We start from the raw sequence: 10000 nt of genomic DNA, 5'->3' as shown, positions 1-10000 counted from the left end.
CGTTTCTTTAAGTGTAGTTATGGCATATGTGCATGCGAGAGGAGCGACGTTGCCCACTACATCTAATCTCTGGCCCGCCCCCCTCACCACTGCATTCAGAAAACAGTGCATCCACACGCACGTTTCGCATGGGATGCCCATATGTGGCAAACACCGGGAAATCTCTAGCCAAGCCTTATTCGGCCAATTCTCCCTTGCGCTGACTATAGTTTGTTCTTAAATTCATGTATGATGATTGCACACACTATTTTTTCGTCCAATTTGTGTATATGTATGTAGGGTTAGTACAATATCTTCAGATCCTACAACACAATAAAGTAAGAATCTAAGATTCATGTATGTTTTACAAATAATTCACAGTACAAAAAAATTCAGCCTTCATAACACTAGGTTATATAGAAGATGTTAAACTAATATTTGACATTTGTCAAATTTGAACTTTTTCAACATTTCTGTTTATTTTGAAGGTTGCCTAACACATGCCAGACAGTGATATCCAGCTGAAAGACTGAACCAGAACCTACGGCAAGCTCAGGTCACAGAGATCCTCTTCAGCGTGGAATCTGCTACTCTGATAGTCTTGCAACAAAGTGACATAAATAATAATCCCATGTTATAGAGCTTAATAGTTTAGTCTCCCTAAAATGTGGACAACTACCAAAGACATGACTATATCTGAAATCACTTTATGATCTAATTACTCCACAAGTAATGTAGTCTGAAAATAACCTGCAGAAGATAATTATTCCAAAGCTTAGCAGAACAGTGACTGGTAAGGATTCTTGTCAACATGTAGACCTTAAATTCATATTGACAATTATCAATATGGTGATAACATAAACAGTAACAATACATACAATCTCCATGACCGTCGCGCAGATAGATTACGAGTTCGTACACTTTTAGATCGTCTGTGGTTGAGTGGTCAAAGGCGGGTGCTGTGGACTCTCTTGGGTCTACAGGCAGTGGTTCGAATCCTCTGCGCGACGGTCATGGAGATTGTATGATTGATGTCGCTGTCCACTAGCGAATTATTCATATAGTAACAATACATGTTATTCATATATACAAAAGGCCTTTCCCTTTATGTTGGGGCTGGTAGTTGAAGCACACACTCAGCTTACAAACAAACACATTCAACTGCCCTTACCATCTCAGCATCCCAGGCATGAAGATTTGTTGTCCCCAGCCACATAGCTCGAATCAAAACCAATGTGTGTGTGTGTGTGTGTGTGTGTGTGTGTGTGTGTGTGTGTGTGTGTGTGTGTGTGTGTGTGTGTGTGTGTTCACTCGGATCTGCTGCAGTCTATACTGTCGAGGGACAAGCAGACACCACCCTACGGCATGTGAGCTCAGAGACTCATTATTTGGCCGATTTGGGTAGGTCTGAGACCACTCACACACCTCACACGGGACAGGCAAGGTCACAACTTCCTTGACTAACGTCCGGGACCTACTTCACTGCTGGATGAACAGGGGGTTACACGTGAAAGGAGACAAACCAACTTATCTCGCCCGGCCGAGGGAATCGAAAACCACGGTTCTTGGTGGATTGTGAGGCCAGTGCTTATGTCTTTACCAATCGCCACGAGCCGTCGTGTGGTGTGTGGGTGTGTGTGTGTGTATGTGTGGTTTTGTGTGTGTGTGTGTGTGTGTGTATGTGTGTATGTGTGTGTGTGTGTGTGTGTGTGTGTGTGTGTGTGTGTGTGTGTGTGTGTGTGTGTGTGTGTGTGTGTGTGTGTGTGTGTGTGTGTGTGTGAGAATATGTGAATGTGTGCGCGTGTGTGTTTACCTAATAGTATTCACTTAACAATAGTATACCTGAAGGAAGCAACGCTCGTGGAATCCCGTCTCTTATCTCCAAGTATAACAATAATAAATGAATAAATAAACAAATAGATAAATAAATAAATAAATATATAGATGGATAAAATAGATAAATAAATAAATAAACAGACAAACTTATGAATAGAAATAAACAGAAAAATAAAAAAATAAATAAATAGACAAACTAATGAATAAAAATAAACAGAAAAATAAAAGAATAAATAAATAGACAAATTAATTAATAGAAATAAACAGAAAAAAATAAATGCCAAACGCTGAAGACCTTTGCCACGGAAGCCACAAAAGAAGATCGGACGGCGCTGTATTGGCTGAAAAAATGCAATTTGATTGCGCGTGATGCTTGGAACTGCCTGCCTGCCTGCCTGCCTGCCTGCCTGTCGGCCTGTCTGCCTGCTTGCACTCCAGTCAGATAGGTTGACAGGCTAACTATTGGGGATAGTGGAATGTTGGGGTAGGGGTGCGTTAATCGTTTAAGCATTTTTTTTTTTTTTCCCCTCTGTTTTCTTCTTCTATGTCCTTTTGTTTGTCCCATCTCTTCTTCTTCTTCTTCTGGTTTCTTCTTCTGTGTCCTTTTTTTGCTATATATTTTTTTTCTTCTTTTTCATCATGTGCTTCTACTTCTTCATATTTTCCTTCTTCTTCTTCTTCTTCTTCTTTTTTTCTCTTCTTTTTTCCTTCTTCTTCTTCTTTTTACTTTTCTTTTTCTTTTCTTTTCTTTTTCTTCTTCTTTTTCTTCTTCTTCTTCTCCTTTTCTTTTCTTCTTCTTCTTCTTCTTCTCCCCTTTTTCTTCTTTTCTTTTCTTCTTTATTTTTGTCATCTTCTTCTTGTTTTTTCTTTTTTCTTCTTCTTTTTCTTCTTCTTTTCTTCTTTTTTATTTTTGTTTCTTCTTCTTCTCCTTTTTTTTCTTCTTTTTCCTCTTTTCTTTTTTTTTTCTTTTTCTATCTTCTTTTCTTCTTCTTCTTATTCTTCTTCTTCTTTTCCTCTCTTTTCTTCTCTTCTTCTTCTTCTTCTCTTTTTTCTTCTTCTTCTTTTTCTTTTTTTCTTTTTCTTCTTCTTCCTCCTTTTCTTCTTCTTTTTCTTCTTGCTTTTCATATTCTTTTCTAATTTGTTTCTCCTTCTCTTATTCTTCTTCTTCTTCTTTTTCATTTTCTTTTTTTTCATCTTGTTCATATTTTTTAATCTTTTTCTTCTACTTCTTCATTAACCTTCTTTTTCTCCTTCTCCTCATTCTTCTTCTTCTTTCTTTCTCCTCTCTAATTCTTCTTCTCCTTTTTCTTCTTCTTCTTCTTCTTCTTTTTCTTCCTCTTCTTCTTCTGCTTCTTTTCTCTTCTTTCCCCCGTCTTCTCTTCTTCGCTTTTTCTTCTTTTCTTTCCTTCTTCTCCTACCTCTTTTTCTTCTCTTATTTTTCTTCTTCTTTCTTCTTCTTCTTTCATCTTCCTTCTTCTTCTTCTACTTCTTTTTCTTCTTCTTCTTCTTCTTCTTCTTCTTCTTTTTCTTCTTTGTCGTCGTCGTATTGTCCGTCTCCTCCGTCTTTGTCTTTTTCATTTCCTTCATCTTCTTCGTCTTTGTTTTCTTCATTTTCTTCGCCCTCTCCGTCTTCTTCGTCTTCTTCATCTTCTTCATCTTCTTCATCTTCTTCATCTTCTTCATCTTCTTCATCTTCTTCGTCTTCTTCCTCTAGTTCATGTTCAGTATCTATATCTTGCTGCAATTCTTCTCATTATTATTAGCAGCAAGAAAAGCAGGAGAAGAAGAAGAAAGAGGAGGAGGAGGAGAAGGAGGAGGAGGAGGAGGAGGAGGGGAAGGAGGAGGAGGAGGAAGAGGAGAAGGAGAAGGAAAAGCGGTAAGAGGAGTAGGACGGAAAGGAAGAGGTGGATTGAGAGGAAGAGTGGGAAGAGGATGATGATGTGGAAGACCCTAGTGCTATTATGATCCTTCTCTGCAGTTTACACAACTGAGACTTGGCTACAAATTGTCTACCGTGCTTTTCACAGGCAGTCCGAACACAGAGGGCAAAGGTGACTGCTACGGTCGCAGATAAGAGGAAAAGAATGAAGAAAGACAGAAGGGGAAAGAAGAAAATAAGAAAAATAAAAAAGAAAAGAAGAAAAGAAGAAGAAAGAAGAAAATAAGAAAAAGAAAAAAGAAAAAGAAGAAGAACAAAGAGGAAGAAAGAGGAGGGAAAGAGAAGAGGAAGAAAAATAATAAGAAAGAAGAAAATAGAAGAGGAAGAAAAATAATAAGAAAGGAGAAAATAGAAGAAAAAAATGACGTAGGTGCTTAAGTCCACAGAATGATGACGTCGGGGCCATATCAGTGAAGATAAAGCGCGGTTCACATTAGCAATGTTTCGGCATCAAATTCCCGTTTTCTCGGCAGCTTTTTTCCGGGAACTTGGTGCCGAAACATTGTTCGTGTGAACCATTTAGTGAGCGCTGAAATAATTGGTTCATTTAGGAGAAGGTTAGATAACTTTATGGATAAGGATGGCAGATGGTGAGGGACATGGAACTGCCTAGTGTATGTCTTATGGTCTCCTGCAGTCTCCTTCATTCTTATGTTCTTATGGAATAGACTTAGTAACCATGTAGAGAGTACTGAAATAATTGGTTCATTTAAGAGAAGGTTAGATAACTTTATGGCTAGAGATGACAGGTGGTAAAGGACATGGAACTACCAAGTGTAGGCCTTATGGTCTCTCGCAGTCTCCTCCATTCTTATGTTCTTATGTAGTGAGCACTGAAATGATTGGTTGTTAGAAAAGCTCAGGTGACTTTATGGGTGGGAATGACAGGTGGTCAGGTACATGGAACTACCTAGTGTAGGCCTTATGGTCTCTCGCAGTCTCCTCCATTCTTATTTTCTTATGTAGTGAGCGTTAAAACGATTGGTTGTTTTAAAAGGTGAAATAACTTTATGGATGGGAACAATAGGAGGTAAGGGAGATGGAACTGCCTAGTGTAAGCCTTATGGTCTCTTGCAGTCTCCTCCATTCTTATGTTCTTATGTAGTTTTAAAAGAAGATGAGATAACTTTATGGATGGGAATGATAGATGATAAAGGACATAGAACTACCTAGTATAGGCCTTAGGGTCTCTCGGAGTCTCCTCCATTCTTACGTTCTCATGTGCTAAGCGCCTCCTGGCGTCTGACCAGCCGGGGCCGGTTGGGTGTGAACAGTATGTGGTAAGGGACATGGAACTGCCCAGTGTAGGCCTTATGGTCTCTTGAAGTCTCCTCCATTCTTACGTTCTCATGTGCTAGGCTCCTCCTGGCGTCTGACCAGCCGGGTCTGGTTGGGTGGGAATGACAGGTAGTCAGGTACGTGGAACTACCTAATGTAGACCTTATGGTCTCTTGAAGTCTCCCTCATTCTTATGTTCTCATGTGCTAAGCGCCTCCTGGCGTACGGTCACCCGGGTTTTTTTGGGTGTGAATGACAGTCAGGTACATGGAACTACCTAATGTAGGCCTTACGGTCCCTTGGAGTCTCTTCCATTCTTATGTTCTCATGTGCTAAGCGCCTCCTGGCGTACGGTCACCCGGTCTTTTTGGGTGGGAATGACAGTTAGTCAGGTACGTGGAACTATCTAATGTAGGCCTTATGGTCTCTTGGAGTTTCTTCCGTTCTTATGTTCTCATGTGCTAAGCGCCTCCTGGCGTACGGTCACCCGGGGCCGGTTGGGTGTGAATGACAGTCAGGTACATGGAACTACCTAATGTAGGCCTTATGGTCTCTTGGAGTCTCCCTCATTCTTATGTTCTCATGTGCTAAGCGCCTCCTGGCGTCCGGTCACCCGGGGCCGGTTGGGTGGGAATGATAGTTAGTCAGGTACGTGGAACTACCTAATGTAGGCCTTATGGTCTCTTGGAGTCTCCCTCATTCTTATGTTCTCATGTGCTAAGCGCCTCCTGTCGTCCGGTCACCCGGGTCTTTTTGGGTGGGAATGACAGGTAGTCAGGTACGTGGAACTACCTAATGTAGGCCTTATGGTCTCTTGGAGTCTCCCTCATTCTTATGTTCTCATGTGCTAAGCGCCTCCTGGCGTACGGTCACCCTGGGCCGGTTGGGTGTGAACCGGGAGGTCACGAAGGAGCCATTATGCCCATGCATCCGTCGCATTGTTCCGTGATGAATGGGATTCGGTAAACAGATGACCACCGTGGACGCAACACAAAGGAAGGCCGCAAAGGTCAGAGTCTTCCTCTTTCTTTTTTTTTTTTTTTTTTTAATTTTTTTTTTTTTTTTTAACTTTTTTTTTTCTTCAAGAGTTTACTAAATCTTTAACCAGTGTCTAAAAAGAGAACCCTCTTTTTTTTTTTTTTTTTTTTTTTTTTTTACCTTTGTTTTATACTAAACTATTCTGATTAGCTGAGATGATCAAGAATTGGACAAAAAGACGTCGCTAAGAATCAGACTCCTCTTCTTCCTCCTCTTCCTCCTCCTCCTCTTCCTCCTCTTCCTCTTCCTCCTCCTCCTCTTCCTCCTCTTCCTCCTCCTCCTCCTTTTATTTTATTTTTTTCCAAGAATTTACCGAATCCTTAGCAAGAATGTGGAAAAATTTGTTGTACACTATTTTTTTACATCATACAAGACGATCATGACAGGCTGAGATCAGACTTTTCTTCTTCCTATTTTTTTTTTCAATTTACAGAATCTTTACCCAGAGTCTGAAAAATACACTTTTTGTCGTAAAATATTTTTGTTTCACATAATATTAGACGATTTTGACTAGGTAAGATGATAACGAATTGAACAAATAATAATAGTAATATGATAATAAATAAGAATACTTTAATAATAATAAAAATAATAATAATAATAATAATAATAATAATAATAATAATAATAATAATAATAATAATGATAACAAAAATATAATAATAACAGTAATAATATAATGATAATAATAACAATAACAATAACAATAATAATAATAATAATAATAACATCAAATAATACAAGATAAATAAATTTGATAAAAAACCAAACGTATTGAAGGTGGTGGACAACCTATGGATAAGCAAACGCTTCGTAACTGCGGGCGAAATCGTCACCTTTGCCCGATATGCTTTGGGAAAAGTTAAGGTAGGAGAGGAGTGCGGGATTCATACCCACAAGGGCAAGTAACAATCACTGCTGGGAATCGAAAAGAGTGCGGGGTTCGAACTCACAACTCAGCGAATGCGAGACAAGCATCAGATTACGCCACCGGCACACACCCTATTGAAGATGATAAGGTAATTGGCAAAGTTCGTAGATGTTGTCCTTCTACGACAATGGATGAATCTCATTTTGCCCAGTGATTCTTAATTATACTGAATAAAACGGTCTGGCGTAGGCAAATGTACTAACAGTTACCCAGAAGAGTAATCTTAATATTACCCAAGCGAGTTAGGTTATTAGAGTAACTAAGTTAATAACCATCCCTCCATCACCTTCTTCTTCTTCTCCTACACTCCTCCTCCTTCTCCTCCTCCTCCTCCTCCTCCTCCTCATCATCATCATCATCTTTCTCTTTCTTAATAAGTTAGTATCAGTTAATACTTATTAGTTAATAGATATTAGTTATTGGTTAATAGTTAGTTAATCGTATTATTACCCAAGCGAGTTAGATTAATAGAGTAAGTTAATAAGTTAGTATCAGTTAATATTTATTAGTTAATAGGTATTAGCTATTAGTTAATAGTTAGTTAATCTTAATGTTGCCAAAGCGAGTTAGGTTAGTAGAGTAACTAAGTTAATAAGTTAGTATCAGTTAACATTTATTAGCTAATAAATATTAGTTATTGGTTAATAGTTAATCTTAATGTTGCCCAAGCGAGTTAGATTATTAGAGCAACTAAGCTAATAAGTTAGTATCAGTTAATATATATTAGTTAATGAATATTAGTTATTGGTTCATAGTTAATCTTAATGTTGCCCAAGCGAGTTAGATTATTAGAGCAACTATGTTAATAAGTTAGTATCAGTTAATATTTATTAGTTAATGGATATTAGTTATTGGTTAATAGTTAATCTTAATGTTGCCCAAGCGAGTTAGATTATTAGAGCAACTAAGTTAATAAGTTAGTATCAGTTAATATTTATTAGTTAATGGATATTAGTTATTGGTTAATAGTTAATCTTAATGTTGCCCAAGAGAGTTAGGTTAGTAGAGTAACTAACTAAGCTAGGAGAGTAATATTACCCAAGAGGGTTACCTCCGAAAGAGGTAAAAAGAGCCTTTTGTACATTCATTCCTTGGATATTTGCTATTTCGATGCACAATCCTTTTATATCAATGTGCCCGTAGGAGTAACGTAGAGTATAGCATTGCGTGGAACGAGAGCCTTAGTAATGGTAGTATTGCCTTGGGCACGGCTCTCTCATCGTATCCATAATTACAAATTGATACACACAACCGAGTATGAAAAGATTTATTTGAATGGCCATACACAAAGCACTCTTAACCTAGCATATGTAGTTTCCTCTGTCTGTCTGTCTTCCTGTTTGTGTCTGGGTGTTTGCCCGTTTATCTGTCTGTCTGTCTGGCTGGTTGGCTGGTTATTTGTCCGTCTGTCTGTCTGTCTGTCTGGCTGGCTTGCTGGCTGGCTATTTGTCTGTCTGTCTCTGTAGGTATTTTTGTCTTTGTCTTTTTGATTTTGTTTTTACTTTTGTTTGTCTTTTTGTATTTTAGTCTTCGTTGTATTTGTTGTACATTTCCCGTTTTGTCTTATTTCTTTTCGTTTTCATTTTTTTTTGCCTTTATGTGTACTTTTTTTATGTCTGTCTCTCTACCTTTCTGTCTGTCTTTGTGTGTGTCTGTCCATCTGTTTGACTGTCTGTCTATTACCTCCTATTATTCTTCCTTCTCACGTTCCATCTTTCATCCTTTCCCTCAGACTCTCTTTCACCTTCACACTCCTTCCCTTCTCCCCCTTCTCCCCCTTCCCTCTCCCCTCCTCCATTTTTGACCTCCTCTCTCTCCACCTTTTGGTAACCTCTTTTGGTTACTCGCTCACATCAAAGAAATAATTTCTAAATATTATTTTCTAGAACTCTACAAACCGGAGGCTTTTAAGCTCCAAATCTGCCTGAGGAAGCCAGACGCGAGTCCGCAATATGTAGTCTTTATTCTGGCTTACGCCGTCTGGTGAAAGGGAGAAGATAACAGATGAGGACCAGGACAGTCATCGTCCGCGCCAAGCGATTTTATTCAGGCAAGAAGAAGTTACCTTTTTGAAGAGGTCAAAAGGAGGGTTAGCCCCAGACGCAATTAATTGTGAATAACAAGCCTAATAACCTAACCTAACCTAACCTAACCATACCTTAACTTACCTAACCTAACCTAACCTAGCCTAACCCAACCTAAAATAACCTGACCTTACCTTACCTAACCTATTCTAACATAACATAACCTAACTTAACCTTACCTAACTTAACTTAACCTAACCTATCCTAACCTAACCTAACCTAACCTCACCTAACCTAACCTAACCTCACCTAACCTAACCTACACTAACCTAACCTAACCTAGCTCCTAACTTAACTTAAACTGACCTTACCTATCCTAACCTTACCTAATCTTAGCCAACGTAACCTAACCTAACCTAACCTAAAATGACATAACTCCTAGCCTAACATAAACCGAAACGGCTCCGTCCACAGTTTTACACATTTCATAGCTCACGACAATACAGTAATTACGGAAAGAAACACACGTGCATTCGAGATATTTTTCGAACATGTCTGGACTTTAGAATGTACTGAATAAATTTTCTCTACAGGATTTGAAAATCTGTATACCCCTAAGGTTGGTTTTCTGGTGAAATGTAAATTGAAAGTTGGTCGAAATGGGAAGTATTCGGACCGAGGTATTGTCTATAGTAGTTGTAGTAGTAGCAACAGCAATAATGGTAGTAGTAGTAGTAGTAGCCGTAGTACTAGTAGTAGTAGAAGTGGTAGTAATAGTAGTAGTAGTAGTAGTAGTGGTGGTGGTAGTGGTAGTAGTAGAAGTAGTAGTAGTAGTAGTAGTAGTAGTAGTAGTAGTAGTAGTAGTAGTAGTAGTAGTAGTAGTAGTAGTAGTAGTAGCAGTAGTAATAATTGTAGCTGTGGTAGAAGTAGTAGTAATAGTAGTAGTAGTAGTAGTAACAGTAGTAGTAGTAGTAG

Source organism: Oratosquilla oratoria, chromosome 25 (assembly GCF_046742065.1).
Source record: "Oratosquilla oratoria isolate Oo_2021 chromosome 25, ASM4674206v1, whole genome shotgun sequence".
Lineage (NCBI taxonomy): Eukaryota > Metazoa > Arthropoda > Malacostraca > Stomatopoda > Squillidae > Oratosquilla > Oratosquilla oratoria.
This window is presented reverse-complemented; position numbering follows the sequence as displayed.